We start from the raw sequence: 21,243 nt of genomic DNA on the forward strand, positions 1-21,243 counted from the left end.
TGGTCACAACGGCCAGATAGGCGGGATACAAATAGAATGAATGAATGAATGAATGAATGAATGAATAAATAAATAAATAAATAAATAAATAAATAAATAAATAAATAAATAAATAAATAAATTTGTGGTGGTGCTGAATAGGGATGGAGAGGAGCGGTGCAGATGTCTCACGTTCAGTGTCTTGGCTGGCTTGGAAATGGTCAAGGAATCCTTGTTTGATATGGAAGATGGGTTCCTGGATCTTTAGTTTCAAGGGTGCTTAGACTGACGGACAGCGAGTGGTAGAAGGGATATCTATTTATAGATCTACATATTTGAAATAGTTATGTCTGGAGAATGGAAAAGTGATTTTTGCATGCTGGCTGGGGGAATTCTGCATGTTGTAATCAAAGAAAAGAAAACAGCCAAGAAATAAGTGATATTAATACCCTGTTTCTCCAAAAATAAGATCTAACCTGAAAAATAAGCCCTACTATGATTTTTCAGGATGCTCATAACGTAAGCCCTACTCCAAAAATAAGCCCCAGTTAAACGAAACCTCGCCCTCCAACATCGTTCAGCAACCAGAAGAAGATGACCTGACTGTAAAATAAAACATCCCCTGAAAATAAGCTGTAATGCGTTTTTTGGGGGGCAAACATTAATATAAGACCCTCTCTTATTTTCAGGGAAACACGGTAGAGTCCCAATCATTGCTACACTTTTCATAGCCTCCAAGCACCCCCTAGAGGCAAAAGCATTGCAGGCACCTTCCTGAGTTCACCTTCTCTTGATGATGCCTTTTGACTCCATTGCCATACTGTTTGGAATCGTTTGGGATCTTTTGCTTTCTTTTAACATTAAAAATGCAAAGTAATAACAGCAAGCACTGGAGGAGGAGGAGGAGGAGGAGGAGGAGGAGGAGGAGGAGGAGGAGGAGGAGGAGGATCATCATCGTCGTCGTCGTCATCATCATCATCATCATCATCATCCTCCTCCTCCTCCTCTTTGAACTATCTCTGGATATCCGTCTCACAGGCCTGACCAACTGCCAGTTTTTGTTGCCTCAGCTCCTTCTGCTTCCCACAGGCAAAGTATGTGAAAAAAATTAAGCCAGTAAAACTTTTCCCGAATCCTGGTTCAGAGAAAAAGTAATGGTGCAAGATTTGTCTGCTACATACTTCCATGGTAGATAGAAGTTACCTGTGAATGGTATGTGCACTTCAGTTGTTACAGAAAATATAGTGGTGGTCATAATAAAAAAAGAAGACGCCACCACCTGTTATTGTTCTACCTATAATTCAGGTGCTTAATGCAGAGAGGCCTCGCCTGTGGAAAAAAATTGGCAACCCATCAGGCTGAACCTTTAAACACTGAGCCTGTTTGCGAAGTCATACCTCATGATCCCTATGAATTTATTCTCACACTTCCCTCCATCTAGTCCCTCGCTTCACGGCGGCACCTCTTGTCACACCCAGAAGCTGAGTCAACTTCTCTATTGCTGGCTAGACAGGAACTTTCACCGCAACGCAGAGCAGGAAGGGTGTGAGGGGAGGATGATAGGGTGAGTGTCAGGCACACACATCTCTGTCCTCCAGGAGAGGGGAAGAGCCAGGCAACTCAGGTCAACAGCCCAAGGGCTGTGCCAGCTGCCTCCCCAACGTCTGTAGCCGGCTTATGATGTATGTATGTATGTATGTATGTATGTATGTATGTATGTATGTATGTATGTATGTATGTATGTATGTATGTATGTATGTATGTATGTATGTATGTATGTATGTATGTATGTATACATATACATAAATAAATAAATACATAAATGCTTTTGTTGAACAGGTGTGGGGAGTGCTGTGTGCAGGGCCAGCCCTACCCTGAGGCAGAGTGTGACAGTCGTCTCAGGCAACAGGTGTCAGGGGACAGCAACACACAGAAGCTTATATGTATATAAGCTTCCAATGCCCCTTAAATACTGTCTAACAAAGAGAAGTATTTGAGCAAAATGTATGTGTGTGCGTGTGTGTGTGTGCTTGTGCGTGTGCACACACAAGCACACACACACACCTATGTGGATATACCTACCTACTTATATTGGAAGCTTTCGCAGGTCTACCTTGGGCAGGTTTTCCATTCACCTGCCTTCATAGGTGACTCTGACTCCTGGGCTGAAATGTGCAGTTTGGAATGGGACAGACCAGCATAAAATCACACGCCTTTGCTTGCTGTGTACATTTTATGCTGCTGGAGAACATTCAAGCTGAAGGAAGGCAGATGGCTGTTGGCACATGAGCCGTGCACCCGTCCAGTGAACTGGAACCCGGCCGAAATAGCCACGGGCCTCCTGCTGCTGCAAACTCTAAAAATATCTGCTCCTCGGGAAGCACAACAGTCTTCAGCGTTTTCTTTGCTCCTGCTTCCTCAGCTTCTCAGTGACTATGGCACACACGCCGTCTCACAATAGAACTGGCCCTCCAAATTGGTTTATGTTAGAGATTTTCCATTTACTGTATGTCAAAGGCAAGTCCAGAGTTCATTTGAAGATTCTAAAGAAGGCCCTATAAATAAAACGTGCATTTATTGGAGCTTTTAAAATAGCTATTAAAATTAGCCTGTGGCCATTATCTCAATAATAACTGGTGGGGAGAAATAGAGGGTGAGGCCATGCTGACCGAAATAACATTGCTTGTTCATTTTTCAACCCAGTTCTTCTTCCTTTGCTTACATAAAGAAAGAAATGGGGAAGATGTTAAGAAGGAACTAGGGAATATCCCTTTGTAGAATCATTATTTTAGAGCCATTTATTTGAGGGTGGTCGTGTTTGAAACTTCTTCTGAGAAGGGTCTTCCAGAAAAGGCCAAAGGCCAATGCTGACAAGCTCACCAGCATGTGGCCGTCATTTTAAACTCCAGTATACGCTGACTGATTTTAATGGAAAACACCTCTACAAAATCACAAATCCCAGTAAAATCGCTCTGTATGGGTATACTGTCAGCAAACTCAGGTATGGGAGTGTGAACATAGGTACCCGTGGTTTGGAGGGGAGATGAGTCAATCTCTGTCAGTTTTAGGAAAGCCAACAAAGGACATCAGTCTGCTTCTAAGTCAGGATTAACATGTTGGTGTCAAGTATAAAATACCCTAAGCAAACTCTGGATTTAAGGAACATCTCCCCATGTCACACCACAGAGCTTATGGTCATTCAGGTGTTCTCAGGCTCATATACAGAACTTCAGATTTCTGATCATATTGGCTTTCACCGTTGGCAGCTGGAGTCCTGCCACATCTGGATGACCACACATTACTTGCCCTTGCCCTGAACCAGCTCCTCAGATGGCTTAGGTTCTTGAAGTGAGGCCCCATGGTCTCCCATATAGATTTCTGCTTGGCAATAAAGCAAAAAGGGGCAAACCTGATATTAAGGGGGATCCATAATTCCCTATCATTAACATCCTCTTCACAAGAGGATTACTTCAGAGATACGTAACTCAGCAATCAGACCTGCTGGTTAAGTCCATGATTACCTTCCAATGATCAATTGTCAAGCAAAACATGTTAAATGCAAAATGCATAGGTGAAGAAAATGACATGTTATGTTTCACTAATTTGGGAAGAACCTCTGAAAATAAACAAAACAAATTTGTTTTATAGATTTACTTTGGCTTGTTGTCTTGTGGAATAATCTCCCATCTATGTCAGGCTTCAATTCTGACAAGTTTTAGATAATTTAGGAAAAAAAATGTCTTTTGGCTTTTACTTTTTTCAGCCACTAGCTGCTTTGAACTCCCCCTCTCTAATATTATGGTGTTTTTACTGGATTTTTTAATAGTTTCACAGTGTTGCAGTAAATCATTCAAGAATATGTATCAATGACAATCTGTATAAAATATTTGGTAATTATACAGAAGGAATATGAGCTATATTCCATTTTGATAAATTTCCTGGGTTCAGAATGTTTCAATTCTAAGTGTTTGTTTTTTCATGAGATTCTAGTTGATGGATCACAGAATTCTTTTCATAGCTTGAGAAATGATACAATTTTTTACATGCTGACTAAAAGATTCTGTGAGTTGTTTTTCCTCAATTAACTTTTCCAAGTTATTTATTTTATTTTATTTTATTTATATGTCGCTTTTCTTCCCATAGGGTACCCAAGGCTGGTCACAACAGTTAAAATCATACAGGGAAAACAGGAACTACTCATCACTTCACTTGGCTTCTGCTGATCCCGATGCTGCCTGTTGTTTTTAAATTGAACAACTCAGTGAGTAACATCTCCACTTCGGCACTTTCTCTGGACTTAACATTATCCCAAACAGCCTTGGAAAAATTTACTACCATCAATAACATCATTAAGATCAGTAAAACTCAAAGGGCAAGGCTGCGAGCCAGTAAAGGATGGACTTGATCTAGTTGGGGGGTGGTGGGGGGGTAACACTTCTTTTATTTTATTATGTTTATACATAGTTATATATATTTAATTTAAATTAATTTACTTTGTATTTGTTTATAAATTTGTATTAGAACGTTTGTGTTATTAGCTAAGTTGTTTTTTTTTCCTCTCTTTCTCTCTTCTTTTTCTTTTCCTTCCTTACTCTGTCTGGTATGGAGTGGGAGGCCTGCTTGACCAGCAAGGGGCCTTTCAACATCCCGGTGGTTATGGGTAGAGGGCGATATGGCGTTGGCGCAGCCCCCACTCGTGTTAGTAGAACGGTGAACAGATGTCTGAAGGCTGTTCACTGTTCTGAGGCTGTGACCAACCCCCAGAATCGAGGTAACCAGTTCAGCCAGCCTTCCACTCTAACCCTGCTGGTGTTGAATGCCAGGTCTGTATCCAACAAGCCCCAGCTAATTCAAGATCTTATTCTGGAGGAGGATGCAGACCTGGCATGCATAACCGAGACGTGGCTTAATGGGGAGGGTGGACCTCCTCTGGCTCTCATCTGCCCGCCCGGTTATGATGTCCAGCACCAGGGTAGACTGGAAGGGCGGGGGGGGAGTAGCCATTGTCTATAAATCCACCTTGGAGGTTACCAGGCGCTCCTCGGCAGTAAGGCTGGGTCTAGAGGTCCTCCACGTGTCGATTGGGGCCAGGGATGGAATTGGGATTTTGCTGGGCTACCGCGCTCCCTGCGGCCCAGCCACTTCCCTTCCGGAGCTGGCTGACTTTGTCTCCGCGGCATTGTTGGGATCCCCGAGGCTTTTGGTCTTGGGTGATTTCAACGTGCATGCGGAGGCAGAGGTTACTGGGCCAGCTTCTGAGTTCTTGGAAACCATGGCTTCCTTGAACATGTCCCAACATGTCAACGGCCCCACCCACGTGGGTGGTCACACACTGGTCTTTTCCTCCAATTGGGGTGAGAGTGGTCTGATGGTGATGGACCTGGTGTTAGTCCCCTTGTCATGGTCAGATCACCACCTGATTAAATGTAACCTCACAGTGGCTCTCCCCACACGCAGGGAGCAGGGGCCTATTGCTATGGCCCGCCCTCGAAGACTACTGGATCCGATTGGTTTCCAAGATGCCATGAGAGGGATTACCGCTGACCTGGCTAGCGCTCCTGTCGACGTCCTGGTGGATAGCTGGTCCACCGCTGCCACCCGGGCAGTGGACACGATCACGCCCAAACGCCCTCTCCGGCGCAGAACTCGTCCGGCGCCCTGGTTTTGCCAGGAGCTCCGGGCGATGAAGCGAATAAGGAGAAGGCTAGAGCGTAGATGGAGGAAGAATCCGACGGATAATAACTGGATAGCCGTTAAGGTCGCAACTAACCTTTACCTGAATAAGGTGAAGGCTGCCAGTAGATCATTCTTCGCTAACCGGATAAGCGAAGCATCCAACCAGCAGGCGGAACTTTTCCGTATAGTGCGCGACCTATCCGGAGTTGGCCCGGGAGATCGGCCTCCCCCTAGTTTTTCACCGGACCAATTTGCGGCATTTTTAAAATCTAAAGTGGAGGCCATCCGCCGGGAGCTCTCTCCCTTTTTGAATACAGTGAATCGAGCTGGGATGTCCAGCGCTCCATCTTGCCCGGTTATTTTTGATTCTTTTCAGCCAGTTACGCCTGATTCTGTGACCAGAGTGCTTGACCGCTGTCGGGCCACCACCTCCTCCTTGGACCCTTGCCCGGCCTGGCTAATCAAAGCAGCCAGGCCAAAAACAACTGAATGGGCCACAGCTATAATAAATGGGTCTTTCCTTGAGGGCAGATTCCCATCTGCCCTCAAGGAGACACTCATTAGGCCCATACGAAAGAAACCTAGTTTGGCGGCAGACGAAATTGGCAATTACAGGCCCGTCGCCAATATTTCTTTCATGAGCAAAGTGGTGGAGAGGGTGGTGGCAGACCAGCTTCAGGCACTCTTCGATGAAACAGATGCACTGGATCCGTTCCAGTCAGGCTTCAGGCCGCGCCACGGGACAGAGACGGCATTGGTCGCCCTGTATGATGACCTGCTGAGGGAGGCCGACAGGGGCAAAACGTCTCTGTTGGTCCTCCTCGATATTTCGGTGGCCTTTGATACCGTCGACCACGGTATCCTCCTGGGGAGGCTCTCCGAGCTGGGAATCGGTGGCCTGGCGTTAGCCTGGCTCCGCTCCTTCTTGGAGGACCGCCCCCAGAGAGTTCAGCTTGGGGAGAATGTCTCGGCCCCGTGGAGCTCCAACTGCGGGGTTCCACAGGGATCGATTATCTCCCCAATGCTATTTAACATCTATATGAGGCCGCTAGCGGGGGTCATCAGGGGGTGTGGAGCGATGTGTCACCAGTACGCTGATGACACTCAGCTCTACATCTCCTTTTTGCCAACTGCAGGTGATGCCGTCCTGACCCTCCAGCGCTGCCTGGAGACTATACTGGAATGGATGCAGGAAAACGGCCTGCGGCTGAACCCGGACAAGACAGAAGTCCTGAGGGTGGGGCCCCCCGTAGTTGGTGGCCTGGTTGGCCCTCTCTCCTTTGGGGGGGCGACCTTGGCCCCGGTGAGCGGGGTCCGCAGCTTGGGCATACACTTGGACCCGACGCTCACCATGGAAACACAGGTGACATCGGTCGTCCGCTCCGCCTACTTCCACCTCTGGCGGATTGCCCGGCTGCGGCCCTACCTCGACACGGGGGCCCTCACTACCTTAGTACACGCACTCGTAATCTCAAGATTAGATCACTGCAACGCGCTCTATGTGGGGCTGCCTTTGAGGCTGATACGGAAACTTCAGATGGTGCAGAATGCAGCAGCCAGACTCCTCACCGGAGGGAGAAAATATCATCAAATCTCTCCCATCCTGGCTAGACTGCACTGGCTGCCCATTTGTTTCCGTATCGACTTCAAAGTCTTAATGCTCACTTATAAGGCCCTAAATGGTTTGGGACCTCGATACTTGGCGGAACGCCTTCACCCACCAAGTTCTACCCGAACCACCCACGCGAGCCAGGAGGTGAGGCTGAGGAGCCTGATGCCGAGGGAGGCCCGGAGAGAGAAGACAAGAAACCGGGCCTTCTCGGCGGTGGCTCCTCGCCTTTGGAACAATCTCCCTCCTGAGATTCGCGTGGCCCCTTCGCTGGGTACATTCAAAACTCAATTAAAAACATGGCTTTATGTCAAGGCCTTCCCTCCTGCCAGCATCTAATTTAATTTAAATTACTTTTCTCTTCTTTTTCTATTTATTATTTATGATTTATTATGTTTTGTTAATTGATATTTTGATATTTTGGATTTATGGTATTATAACTGTATATTTTTATGTTAGCCGCTCAGAGTGGTACCGACTTACCAGATGGGCGGGATACAAATCAAATAAATAAATAAATAATAAATAAATAAATAAAATACAGTAATAACAAATTAAAATGCCATAATAATAATCTTAGAACTGTGGAGCTGGAAAGGACCCTATAGATCATAAAGTCCAACTCCTTGTCAAGGAGGCCCAGTGAGGAACTGAACTCTCAACCTCTGGCTTCTCAGCCGGAGACCCTAAACCACTGAGCGATCCAGAAATATATATCGGGACCACGATATTTGGCAGATTGTCTTCTTCTACCTAGATCTACACGAATCACCCAACATAGCCAGCAGGGACGGCTGAGGGGCCTAATGTCGAGAGAGGCCCAGAAGGAAAAAACAAGAAACCAGGCCTTCTCGGCAGTGGCCCCTCGGCTATGGAACACCCTCCCAACCGAAATTCGAACTAGCACCCTCGCTGGGTGTTTTTAAAAGCCAGCTAAAAACCTGGCTCTTCAGGCAGGCCTTCCCTCCAGTCAGTTAACTGATCCCTATCTTTCTTGTTTGAGTTATGCCATCTTGAATATATGCTGCTTAGAAATACAGTCGTGCCTTGCTTTACGATTACCCCGCATTACAATGAAACTGCATTATGATGGTCTAAATTGTGTTTTTCGCTTTGCTTCGGGAACCGATTCTTCGCAAACAGCTGATTGGTGGTTTCAAAATGGCCGTCGGGCAAACAAAATAGCTCCCCGCTGTTTTCTGGGATGGATTCCTCATAAGACAGGCAGAGAAAACGACTGCCCCATGAAGGATCTTCGCTGGACGGTGAGTTTTGATCCCATTGGAATGCACTGAAGGGGTTTCAATGCATTTCAATGGTTTTTTTTTTCTTTGCTTTATGATGTTTTCGCTTAATGGCGATTTTCCTGGAACGGATTATTGCCGTTAAGCGAGGCACCACTGTAGGTGTTAAAACTGTGTTTTATATTACTTTTATACTATTTATATTGCTCTGTTTTTATTCATGTAAGCCGACCCAAGTAGACGTTGTCTAGAGGGGCGGGCGGGGTAATAAGTCTAATAAACAAACAAACAAACAAACAAACAAACAAACAAACAAACAAACAAAAATATAGGTTAAGAAACAAACATTGATAAAAAAATTGAAAACATTTTCAAAAACATTTTAAAATATCAGAATTTTTTTTAAGAAAAATTGAGCATTTTCTGGACATGTAACACTGAAAAGTATGCCTGAGAAATAAGGTCTTTGCTTGACAACGGGGATGTTTTTTTAAACTGTACTGTATAACAAAAATCTCACAAGAGTGAAGTCTTAAAGACCCACCAGATGGCAGTGTGGTACAGCCAGAATGCTCCGCTCACTCCTCTGTATGATGATGATGATGATTATTTTTAGAAGCACATGAACATTGAAAACTTCGAGGTTTTCTAAACACTTCTGGTGGCCTTCCTGAGAAAGTGTCACATGTCCTAATTATGCTGGCAGTGGTATAGATTTCCATATCCCAAACTTCAGAACACCCACAGATTAAAGCTGGGGACAGGGAGGGAGAGAGCAGTGGAAGAGGAAGGAGCCCATTTGGGGAAGGAGAAGAAGCGGGCAGTAGAAGGGTCAGGCCTCTTCCTCCACATCGTTTCTCCAAATGTTTATTTGGAAAAATAGATGGAGTTTTGTTATATCCCCTTTGCTAACTGCTTAAAAGTGGGAGTTATGGTCAAAAACATCTTCGGGGGAATCTCTCCCAAAACATCAAACACTTCCTTGACTGTGCAACATTGTAATATAGGTTGTATCTGTCTGCCAAATCATTCAGGAAATGACAGTGGCGCGAATCCTACTTGTGTTTGACTAGGGTTTGTATAAGTTGCCACAGCTAACTGTGGCTAAAAGATACGGTGCTGGGGCATATTTTACTCACATGCCCAATTGCATAACCAAGATTAGCCACTAATTAGCCACAGTTTGCCACGGCAAAATATAAAAACCTTACACAAATGCAAACAAGATTCCAGTTTCTGGATCCAAAATATTTCCCCATGAATTATGAAATTGCTGAATGGTGACCAGTTGTCTCTTTTGTATCTTGTCTAAGGAGTGGAGGTGGCAAAATTAGGACTATAACCGAGGGCCAAAAATCTAAAGCTCCAGAGATCACAGAGGTCCCAAATATCCTCTCAGGGAACAACAAACAAAGCTGGCATCAGGAATCCTTATGAGTCTAAAGCAAATCACACAGAGATGCATTGGTAGGGCTAGAACTGGCTTCTGTCCATACTTGGACTAGACTGGAGGTAAAGTAAACCAAAAGCGTGGAAGACTGTGTATGCCATAGCGTCATGGTTTCATTCTTTGGCTTGAGTTTGGTCAATGATTGTCATCTTTGTCCCAAAGGGTGGCCATCACTTCTCCTCCAGGGAAACATGCATTTTAGTACTGTTTGGGACTAGAGGCCCTATGTTTTGGACTTCAGTTATTATACTTCCCTTCCTCATGCCATGGGGAATTTGAACCCATGACCCTAATAAAGCAATTATGCTCTCAAGCCACTGAATATACCAAACTTTGTCATTTCTTTTCCACTGTTGTCTTCATCACCAGCCATGAAAAACGCATAGAAGAACACACACAGGCTCGGCCCCCTTTTTTTGGAAAAGAGGGTAGAACCAGGAATCCAATTCAGATTTTAAATTTTGTCCTTGAACTGTGCAAGTTCAGGAGTTGGCCAGGGATTTTTTTTAAAAAAAAGACAAATAAGAAATGTAAAAACAAAAACAAAATACAGCCCAGGCTGTTCCAAATTGGTTGCTGCAGAAAGAGCTCCAGATACCTACTCTTCTGGATGACTTCCCATATCAAATTAATCATTTTTATATGGAAAAGCATTACTGGAATGAGATGCTTGGCAAAGATGTTTCCATTAGCCGAACATCTTAATCTTTTTTTGCTTGCCCTCTTTCTTTATTCTGCAAACCTGACAAGGAAATAAATGATGCGAAAGCAACAGAGATCTATATGACCCACATGAGGAGGGTGGAGGGAACTGTATGCCTTTTGGATATAGAGCAGTAGTTATAAAATGAAGCAGATCATGCAGCCTAGCTTTTCAAACTGGAGAATAATTAATATTTACTGACATGACCATTGAGAGAGCCCTGCCTCCTTCTCTGATGTGTAATTCCCCCACATCATTTAAAGTTAAATATCTTTTCAGCTGAGAACACTGTTTGAAAAGAGTGGCGTTCATGTTGCTTCCAGGAAAAAGTATTGTCAGTTTTGAATTTGGCAACACTTAGCTGCAAAACAAAAGATGTGGTCCTATATTTGTCATTTGTCATCCGAGGGGCTTTTAAGATTCAGCAGATGTCCCATTATGCCTGCAGAATGCCAGATATGCTGCCACCAGGAACAATGTGCTGGGAGAACGCTTCACACTGACAGAACTGCCAGCTGAGCCCTTCTGCTTGTGAAAACAGGACTGTGGTACAGTTGAAGAAGTGGAGTGGTGTTGAGGGCAGGGCGTGAGTGTCGGGAGGAGGAGGAGGAGGATCACACACTATACATTATAACTGTTCAGTCAAGGGCCACACATCCTTCAACAGTGCAACTTGACACCTAACCCCAACCTAGTCCCAAACTTGAGACCTGAAGCTGACAAAAAGGGTTAAACATTTAATGTTTACTTTTTTGTTGAGGGCATGTAATTATAATTGATAAAGGTGTCACTGTAATACATATTTTGCAATCCATCTGGTGCCAACATGGCTATCCCGGCTTCAGTTTACAATGGGTCTCGTTATCTATCATAGTGATGTGTCGCTGTTTCTGTTTTGGAGAATAAAAAAAATGATGAATAATGAAGGGCAAAGAATTTTTCATATATCTCTGGTTGAGATAGCATGATCAGCTTTTATAAGCATGATATGGGACTCTGGAAATGCAGCTGACTTGGTGCATCCCCCCAAGATTGAGCAGCAATTTTGTGGCTGATACAATGTGCGCTGTTGTTCCTTTATCTTTCTTTTGTAGATATGGCGCAGCAGGAGGTGCCATACTCTGAACAGGACACTGTTGAAAAAAAAGGAAACATTTGCTGGTGGGAATGACATTGTGCTACAAATCTCTTCCAGTTGTTTATGACTTACAAACATGTAACTTGATTTATGCAACATTAGCTGCAAGACTCAGCTGTTTGTTTATTGTGTTAATATATTTGTTATGTTAATACTGTATCTGTTATTCTATTTCCTCCAGGGAGCTTCAGATGGTTTATAGAACACTCCTCCCTATTTTTATCCTTATAACATCCCTATGGAATAGATTGCCCCAAGGTCTTCCAAAGACTGATTTCAATCTGGTGCCTCATTCTAATCACCCCACTAGCACACTACACTAACTGCCTTCTCTGAAGATAATTCATCTTAAAGCACTCTACTGCTTGGAGCTGGGAGGGAGGGTATCCGAAAAGAGATGTGATTCATTAGAGAAAGGTGTTTCAGTAAGAGAGAATGAAAGATGGGAAAAACAATCCAACTTAAAAGGCTATGATCACACTCATGAAATGTTTTCCAGTTCTCACCTTTTGATTTCGCAATTTAAATTTGCAGCAACATGACGCAGGGCTATTAGTAAATCATTTACCCGACAAGCATGCTAACTGAGGATAATTTCTTGCTCGGTCTACTTTTTTTGTTGCCGACCTTTTAAAAAATGTGTTGCTGTGTGTGTGAATGACCTTATAGCAACTTGTTTTTAACTACAGCCACTGTGCATATCCTTTTGAATTGTTTTTAAATTTCAAAAAACCTCTACAGCTCTTGTATCAATGTGTGAGTCAAACAGTCTCAACAAGAACCTGTAGGCACTTATTGAATTGGAAGGAAATGACTCTGTAACCCAAAGACACATTGGGACGCAAATCCTGGAAGAAATGCCATGTGACCTCAAGGCACGACAGGAATGTGCTTAAAAGTCAGCTAACCACAGGTGGACATTTGGATGGTGTAACCACAGCCTGACACTCTGCAAATGCATTAGAGCTGTAACTCTCAAAGTCCCTGGCCACAGGTAATGTTGGCTGGAGCTGATTGGAGTTGTAGTTCCCAAACCTCTGGAGGAAGGTGCAGGGCTTTTGGAAGTGTGCCTTAGGCATCAATTACACTGATAATTAAACCTGAGTTCTGCTGAAAACAACCCGGATTTAAATTTTAGCATTCACATAAGGCATGCGCACTCAAGGACTGCTGTGCCTGGGCAGCAAGTCTGGCAGAGGTCTGTACATTTTGAAGGTGCATGTGGAATAGATTAATTGGAATCGATTCCTCATATGTCTGCACTCAGTGTGTGGTCCTCAATGGAAACATGGTAGGTATAGTATACTTAGACTTCAGTAAGGCATTTCATAAGGTAGACCACAACCTACTTCTGCGCAAGATAAAACAAAGCAGGATCGACAGTGCAACTGCCAGATGGATTTGCAGCTGGCTGACCAACCGCACTCAACGTGTGGCCCTCAATGGAACCACATCTACGTGGAGGGAAGTGTGCAGTGGGGTCCCTCAAGGTTCTGTCTTCGGCCCAATGCTCTTCAATATCTTCACAAATGACCTGGATGAGGGGATTGAAGGAACACTCATCAAATTTGCTGGTGACACAAAGCTCGGGAGGGGGGGATTGCTAATACTTTGGAAGACAGACTCAACATTCAGAAGGATGTAAATAGACTTGAACATTGGGCCCAATCCAATAAGATGCAGTTCAGTGGTGGGAAAAGTAAGGTCTTGCACTTAGGCAGGAGAAACCAGATGCAGAGGTACAGGATAGGTGGTACCTGGCTCAACAGTAGTACCTGTGACAGGGATTTAGGTGTCCTGGTGGACCACCACCTAAGGAGGAGTCAGCCGTGTACTGCAGCTGCCAAGAAAGCCAACACAGTCCTATACTTCATCAACAGGAGGATAGCATCAAGATCACAGGAAGTGATAGTACCACTCTATACCACACTGGTGAGGCCGCACTTGGAGTGCTGTGTCCACAATACAATACAATTCTGTTCACCACAATACAAAAAAGTTGCTAAGGCCCTGGAAGGAGTGTAGAGAAGTGCAACAAAGATGATAATGGGGCTGGAGGCTAATTCCTATTAAAAATGACTAAAAGAACTAGGTATGTTTACATAACTAAGAGAAGACGGAGGGGAGACATGACAGCAGTCTTCCAATATCTGAAGGGTAGCCACAGGGAAGAGGGCATCCATTTATTCTCCATTGTGCCTGAGGGTAGGACAAGAACCAATGGGTGGAAACTCGTCAGAGGGAGATCCAACCTGGAAATAAGGAGGAATTTCCTGATGGTGAGATCCATTAAGCAGTGGAACAGCTTATCTCCTGATGTTGTGGGTGCCCCATTGCTCGAGGTTTTCATCTGTCCAGGATGGCATGAGATCCAGGATGGTACGAGATCCCCTGCCCTTGGGCAGGAGAGTTTGACTAGAAGAGCTCCAAGGTCCCTTCCAACCCTACGACGATTCTCTGATTCCATAAGATGCCCCTGCTGATGATCTTGACAGGTGGCAGCAGTAAGGTGTGAGGATGCACACACTGACACAAAACTTTGATTCATGCTAAAGTTCACATGATTTTAGCCTGAATCCAATAACACTCTATACCTCTAACGGTTTATTCCAGCAGTTGGAACAGGCTCTTAAACGATCGCATTTAGTCACAGTTGCTGTATGAAACTGGCCTATTCAGAAGCAGTGTGCACACAGTTCCCGAGGAGCAACAGGACAAAGGAACTGCTGCCTTCAGTTCCTCTCTGTGGGTTTCCCAGTAGCATCAGGTTGACCAATGTGGGAAACAGCATGAAGAAATGGGAAGACTCTTTGATCTGACTGAACACAACTTTCTTACATACAGGTAAGTGTTGTTGTTGTTTTGACTTACATATTGCGCCATAGTGCTAGACCTCTCTCTGGATGGTTTACAACATAGTTATGTAAGCAAAACTTTGTCCACCAGCGAGCTGGGTATTTTGCCAACTTTGGAAGGACAGAAGGCTGTGTGAACCCTGAGTCGTCGTCGTCAGAAGAAGAAGAAGAAGGAGAAGAAGAAGAAGGAGAAGAAGAAGGTGTTGCATAATAATGGGTGGCACTGAAATGATCTGAATACTTTTTCAATAAAGTATGCACTACTATAATAATGGGTGGCAGGATGGGGAGTGAATGGAGATGTGCACATGATGGTTATCACACCAGAATTATCCACTGCACACAGAATCCCGCAGATTTCCTTAGTCATTTGTGCTGCTGTCACTTTCCACAGAGCATCGGTTCCTCCAGGGAAGGCTGACGCACTGATTGAAAATGTCAGCTTGTCATGTTTGCCAAACGAAGCGTGAACATCACCAAATTACAAAAGGAAAGAAAATGATGGGATCCTGCTCCTATAAATATCAGAGGCAAGATGAGTAACAATAATTTCACCAGTTTTATCTTCCAGGGGACTGAGATAAATTAAGTTAATCAGCAGCTGTAGCAACAGCTGCCATTGCTGCCTTACTTGTTGCAGCACAAGACAGTGTAAGGCCACATCCCACATCGTTAAGAAAGAACTGCACGTGAAAATTACATCTTCAACCCCACACTTGGGTTTCCAGATCACAAGCCTGGATTACATCTACAGCAGGAAAAAGTGGCAAAATCTGAGGTGGCAGACTAGATCAAAAGCATCGGAACCTCCAGGTGTGAGTGACCATATTTCATGAACTTTACCAAAAAAAAAAGTTGCAAATCAATTATAGCCAGTATAGCCTAGTAGGATACATCAAACAGAGCCTTGCCTGCACCCCTTCAACCCAGCTTTATGGAAGAGAGTAAAACTGGGAAACTCATGGATAAATCAGGAATGTACCCATCTAGAAGAGCCCATTAAGAACACAAGAAGAGCCCTGCTAGATCTGGCCAAGGGCCCATCTAATCCAGCTCCCTGTATCTCACAGTGGCCCCACAAGGTGCCACTGGGCGCACACCAAACCACTAGATAGCTGTCTCCTGATACCCACCCCCTGCAGCTGGCATTTTGAGGTACCTTCCTTTTAAGCCTGGAGATTATACATCCCCATCATGGCTTGTAACCTACGATGGATTTTTCCTCCAGGAATCTGTCCAACCCCTTTTTAAAGGCATCTAGGCCAGATGCCATCACCACATCATGTGACAAGGAGTTCCACAGACTAACAACACATTGGATAAAGAAATATTTTCTTTTGTCTCTCCTCACTCTCCCAACACTCAATTTGAGCGGATGTCCCCTGGTTCTGGTATTGCGTGAGAGGGAAAAGAGCTTCCCTCTATCCACTTTACCCATCCCCTACATCCAGTCGAAATAATGGATATAAGGACAGAGGCCAAGGTCTCCATTACAAATCATCCTTCCCTGCAAGGCAATGTTCCTTTCTTCTTCAAGCTGTTTACTGGGGACAGAGTTCAGTGCTCTGGCACTTTTTTCCTAGTTGATTTCTGAGGTCAGAGAGCCTGGTTGGAAGCTTTTAGTTGGGATATGTGAATACGCTTTACTCTTATTCAGTATTTTTTTAAAATAATTTCTTACACATAGCAATCAGTTTGCTTTGGGTCCATTTTTGTAAACCCAGCTCATTCAATTTTTATTCAGTATTTTAAAACCCTTTGCATTTGCCCAAATACTGAAAAATATGAAAATGGGAGAAAAAAAGACAGGATTCAAGTGGAACATCTGTGTGATCAAGTACTTCACAACGTCCAGTGTGCACCCAAAGCTCCCACCAGTATAGTTTGCTCCTTGCTAATCCATCCTGCATTAGCTGGATGCTGTTGCCCAGCTTCAGTCACCCCTGGATCCTCTGAAACGAAAACTGTTCTGAATGTTTAATCCCCAAATTTGTTATGTGCTATCATGTCAGACCCAACTTACAGTGACCCTAATACAGCTTTCAAGGTGAGACATTTTGAGGAATGGTTATAACAGTTCCGCACCTCCATTGAGTTTCCATGGCTCAGTGGGGATTTGAATGCAGACCTCCTGAGCCCTTGTTTATTGCTGTATCCACTAAACCACTGGTTCTTAACCTTGGGTTACTCAGGAGTTTTGGACTGCAACTCCCAGAAGCCTTCACCACCAGTTGTCCTGACTGGGGTTTCTGGGAGTTGCAGTTCAAAAGCATCCGAGTAACAAAGGTTAAGAACCACTGTTTTAGAGTGTAAAAGCTGAGGTTGGAAAGTCAAAGGAAGTAAAAGTGATAAGCTGGTGTTCAGGAAGAAGTGTGGAGGGGTAACATTATGACACTTCTCCTGGCTGCAACAACAACAACAACAAAAGGAGCAGGGAGAGCATAATGCAAGAGGATTCCTTTCTTCTTTAAATCCTTTTGTGGGTAAGTATCCCAGTATATCCCAGGTTTTGAAGGTTAAGTGGAATCTCATCTGGAAGAGGCTAATGATATAAATGGGTTACAGTCTGCATTTTGAAGAATAAATATTAAATAAGATTTTCTCTATGCCCTTCAATTTTCTCCCAAACTACAATTTCATTAATACGACCATGAATAAACAAGAATCTCTACTTCCATCCCAAGTTTTAAATATACATTTAAAAGACTAGCCAGTGAAAATGGTTAATACTTCAAAGAAATGGAAAAACCATTAAGATAAACTGAGAGTAATTATTTAGCAGAAGACAATCAATTACATTTGCCAAACAGCTTCTGAAGTTTCTGAGCTTTCAGACAGGGAAAAAAAGGAATAATTGTTTGGAATGCACGTTTCCAAGGATGAGAACCCACATTATATAAGGCTCAGCTATCACTGGTAACAGCCTGGAGACAGTTTGAATTTATAAATGTATTGTTTATCAACATTTTACCTGATAAGTACTTTTTGATCACAACAGGTGAGGACTAGTGGTAACTGGGAAGCCCAGTGGTGAATAGTAGTTTAACAAAAGCAAAATTAATAGCTTTGACAAAGGGACAAAATATATGATTCAATTGCTTTAGTTTTTCATGTATAATGTAATGTCCAGACTGGGGTAATACTTTTAGCTCAGAATCATCCCACTTCTCTAACTGTTCTTTATATAACTGGTTTGAAAGAAATATGCGTCACCTCCATGCCAAGAGAACATGAGCTATAGGCTGTGTCCTGAGAATATGACACTCCCCACCAATGGCTACAAAAGAACTCTCTAATTTGGAGTACTAGAAATAGTACATTATAGGTAACAAATAAGACTCTGAGACTGCAATTTGGAGGAGAATTCTTGCAACCTGAAAGAGAATTATTGCAAAAATTCAAGATCTGATGATAAACTGTTGGAGTCCAACAACGTAAGATGGTCCACTCGCAATAAGAAGATATAGCATGTAAGTCTTCAATGGCAACAGGATACTTCCTGAATGCCTGAGCAATTGGACTTGCAAATTAAGTCCCTGTTTTCCTCCCAATGACCAATCACAAAGTGTAATGATATTGAGAAATGCTGGGACTTGTAGTCAGATAAAAGAAAATGGAGTCTGTCAACTTCTGTTCAGATGAGTTAAAAGCAATGGAATGTGTGAGATTGTTTTTGCAGATTAGGCATCCAGTCTCAAGAGACTATGGTAATGTGCTCTGTATGGAAGACTTGGAACAGCATCTAGAGTGGCTGAGAAGGCCAATTTTGTTGTGTTTTGGATGTAAGAGTTATGCTTTTCAGCAAAGGTTCCAGCAGAAAGAAGCACAACAAGCAAAGCAAGTCTTCTTCAGAGGCATTTTACTTTAGAAAATAGCAGCAGACGTGCACTCCTACACACCCATTCTAACCCACACCCACTGTGCTGGCGTTTTTCCTTATATACAGGACCAAGACGCCTATTTACATAATCTCTGATGAGTTGCAGCTGTAGTGAGCTACAGCTGCCTTCCAAGAATGGCTTCCAGAAGCTCAGGGAACAAATGCAGGTTTGACCAGACCACAACAAATTTGAGAGTGACAATCCCTTCCACAATGAAGGCAAATACGATCTGTCCCCTGTCCAGCTCCCTGATTTTACTGGGTTCAGGACTGCCTTTCACCTCGGCCTGCTGGACAAGTGTCTCTGATGCACCCTTTGCCTCCAGCCTGAATGCTCAGATGTCAAGGTTTCCCATCTGTTGAGGTCCATTCCTAAGGCCTAAAGATCCCGCTTGCAGATATCCTTGTATCGCAGCTGTGGTCTCCCTCTGGGGCGATTTCCCTGCACTAATTCTCCATACAAGAGATCTTTTGGAATCTCACCTTCAGCTATTCTTATGACATGCCCAAGCCAACATAAATGTTGCTGTTTCAGTAATGTATACATGCTAAAAAGTCCAGCTCGTTCTAGGACTACTCTATTTGGAACGTCCTGCCAGGTGATACCAAAAATGCATCAGAAACAACGCATATGGAACATGTTTTGCTTCCTCTCCTGCCGTGCACAAAGGGTCCAAGACTCACTGCAGTACAGGAGTGTGCTCAGGACACAAGCTCTATAGACATGGATCTTGGTATATGCCATCAGCTTCTCATTAAGCCATACTCTCTTTGTGAGTCTAGAGAACATGGTAGCTGCTTTGCCAATGTGTTTATGCAGCTCGACATCTAGGGAGAGAGTGTCAGAGATGGTTGAGCCAAGGTACACAAAGTCAGGAACAACCTCAAATTCTTGTGTAGAGATGGTCATAGAGGGAGGTGAGTCCACGCCCTGGCCCATGATTTGTGTTTTCTTCAGGCTGATTGTTAGTCCAAAGTCTTGATAGGCCTTGCTAAAATGATTCATGAGTTGTTGGAGGTCTTCAGCAGAGTGGGCAACAATGGCTGCATCATCGGCGAAGATGAAGTCCCGCACGCATTTAAGCTGGACTTTGGTCTTCACTCTCAATCTAGAGAGATTGAAGAGATTGGAGGATGTAGTAAAGAAAAATAGTTTGCCTTTTGAAACCAGAAGAAAGGGTAGGGAATAGCCCATTTTAGAAGCAAGATGATTACTTAGTTTAGTTTTCAGCATTTTCTTATTTTAATAAGAAATAGTAGCTTTATTTAACCACTGTAGCTTTTGGATATGTGTTATGCTTTATATTTTGCATAACAACTGTATTCCAGTGAACCTTACTTTATTTTCTTAATAATAACAAATATAACTCTTATAGGGGACTGGTCTCTTGAAACAGCAGGGCTTACACTTAAATCCAGTGGAGATTGGAGAAGGTCACTAAGTAGCTACTGTAATTCCCAGGTCCTACTTTGCAGGGTTGTTGTGTTGTCTAAGGAAGCACAAAGTCAATGCTTAATTGCTTTGGAAGTAAGCAAAGGTTTCTTATATGGTCAAGATAGTCCACAAGGCTTATGCTATGTGCCTCTCAGGCCTAGAAGACCTACCTCAGAGATAAAGGTGGTAGTTTTGTGCTCACAGTGGCTCCTTGACCAGCATCAAACTCTCTTTAGGGAGAGGTGATTGTGACACAAAGCATGTGAGGGTTTGTATTTAGAGTCTAATACTTTTTCGAAGGAACCAGGAGATTTTTTAAACTTTCAAACAGGGGAGAGGTTTATTGGGTTATTCAACAATAGTCCAGCATCAAAAAAGGTGTCCCATAACTTGCTGCCTGTTGCCAACGGATCAGACAGGGGCTTCCAAGCTTCTTCAAGAAAAGGATTAGTCCCGGATACATTCCACGGGCCTGGCCAGTCTAGGGCAACATCGTCCTTCAGAACCTCTCGGACCGGTATTTCCAGTAGGGGAATGGTCTCCTCCTCTGTGAAGTCTGGTCCTCCATCATCTCTGGTGAGGGCAAAGGTTGTCCAGTGTCCCCTGGATAATTTCTCCTCCTCAATTCCTCCACCCTTCATGCGAATCTCTCGTTTTTCCTGCTGTACTTCCTCCTTCTCCTTTCTCAACCTCCTTCGCCACTCATGAGCCTCTGCTTCTTCCCAACAAGAGGGTCTAGGGGGAATCTCTCTTCTACCGCAATAATCAGCCTTCAGAACTCTCAAGTGTTCCCAGACACCTGTCCATGGGCCTTGCATCCAGACCCATTCCCAGGCTGGTGGCAACTGGCTATTTCCTCCTTTTATCTCTGCCATTCCTACCTCTATTTCCACGCCTCTGGCATCTGTTCTTTCCCACCAATTCTGGTGGTCCTGCTTCTCACCCGCACAACTCCTGTTCCTGGGTGTCGGTCCCCCGCTGTTCACTTTTCCGAGGGGTGGGGATGGGGGAAGTTTGAACCTCCCTCTCAGTGGTTTTTGGAAGGGATGGCACTCCGCCGAGAGGGCTCTTACTCTCGGCCTCTCTCACAAAGCAAAGCAAGTCAATTTGCAAAATGCATGGGTGATCCAAGCTCATGCTAGAATAAACAAATATATTTTACCAAGTACTGTAAGTGTGTTCTGCTTCTAAATTCAGAGCTGAACGTGTATTGTTTGGGGTTTTTTTTTACCATGTCATGTAGCTTGACTTCAAGAGGATTGTTTCAAGTGGCT

The sequence above is a fragment of the Pogona vitticeps genome, chromosome 2, assembly GCF_051106095.1.
Source record: "Pogona vitticeps strain Pit_001003342236 chromosome 2, PviZW2.1, whole genome shotgun sequence".
Classification (NCBI taxonomy): domain Eukaryota; kingdom Metazoa; phylum Chordata; class Lepidosauria; order Squamata; family Agamidae; genus Pogona; species Pogona vitticeps.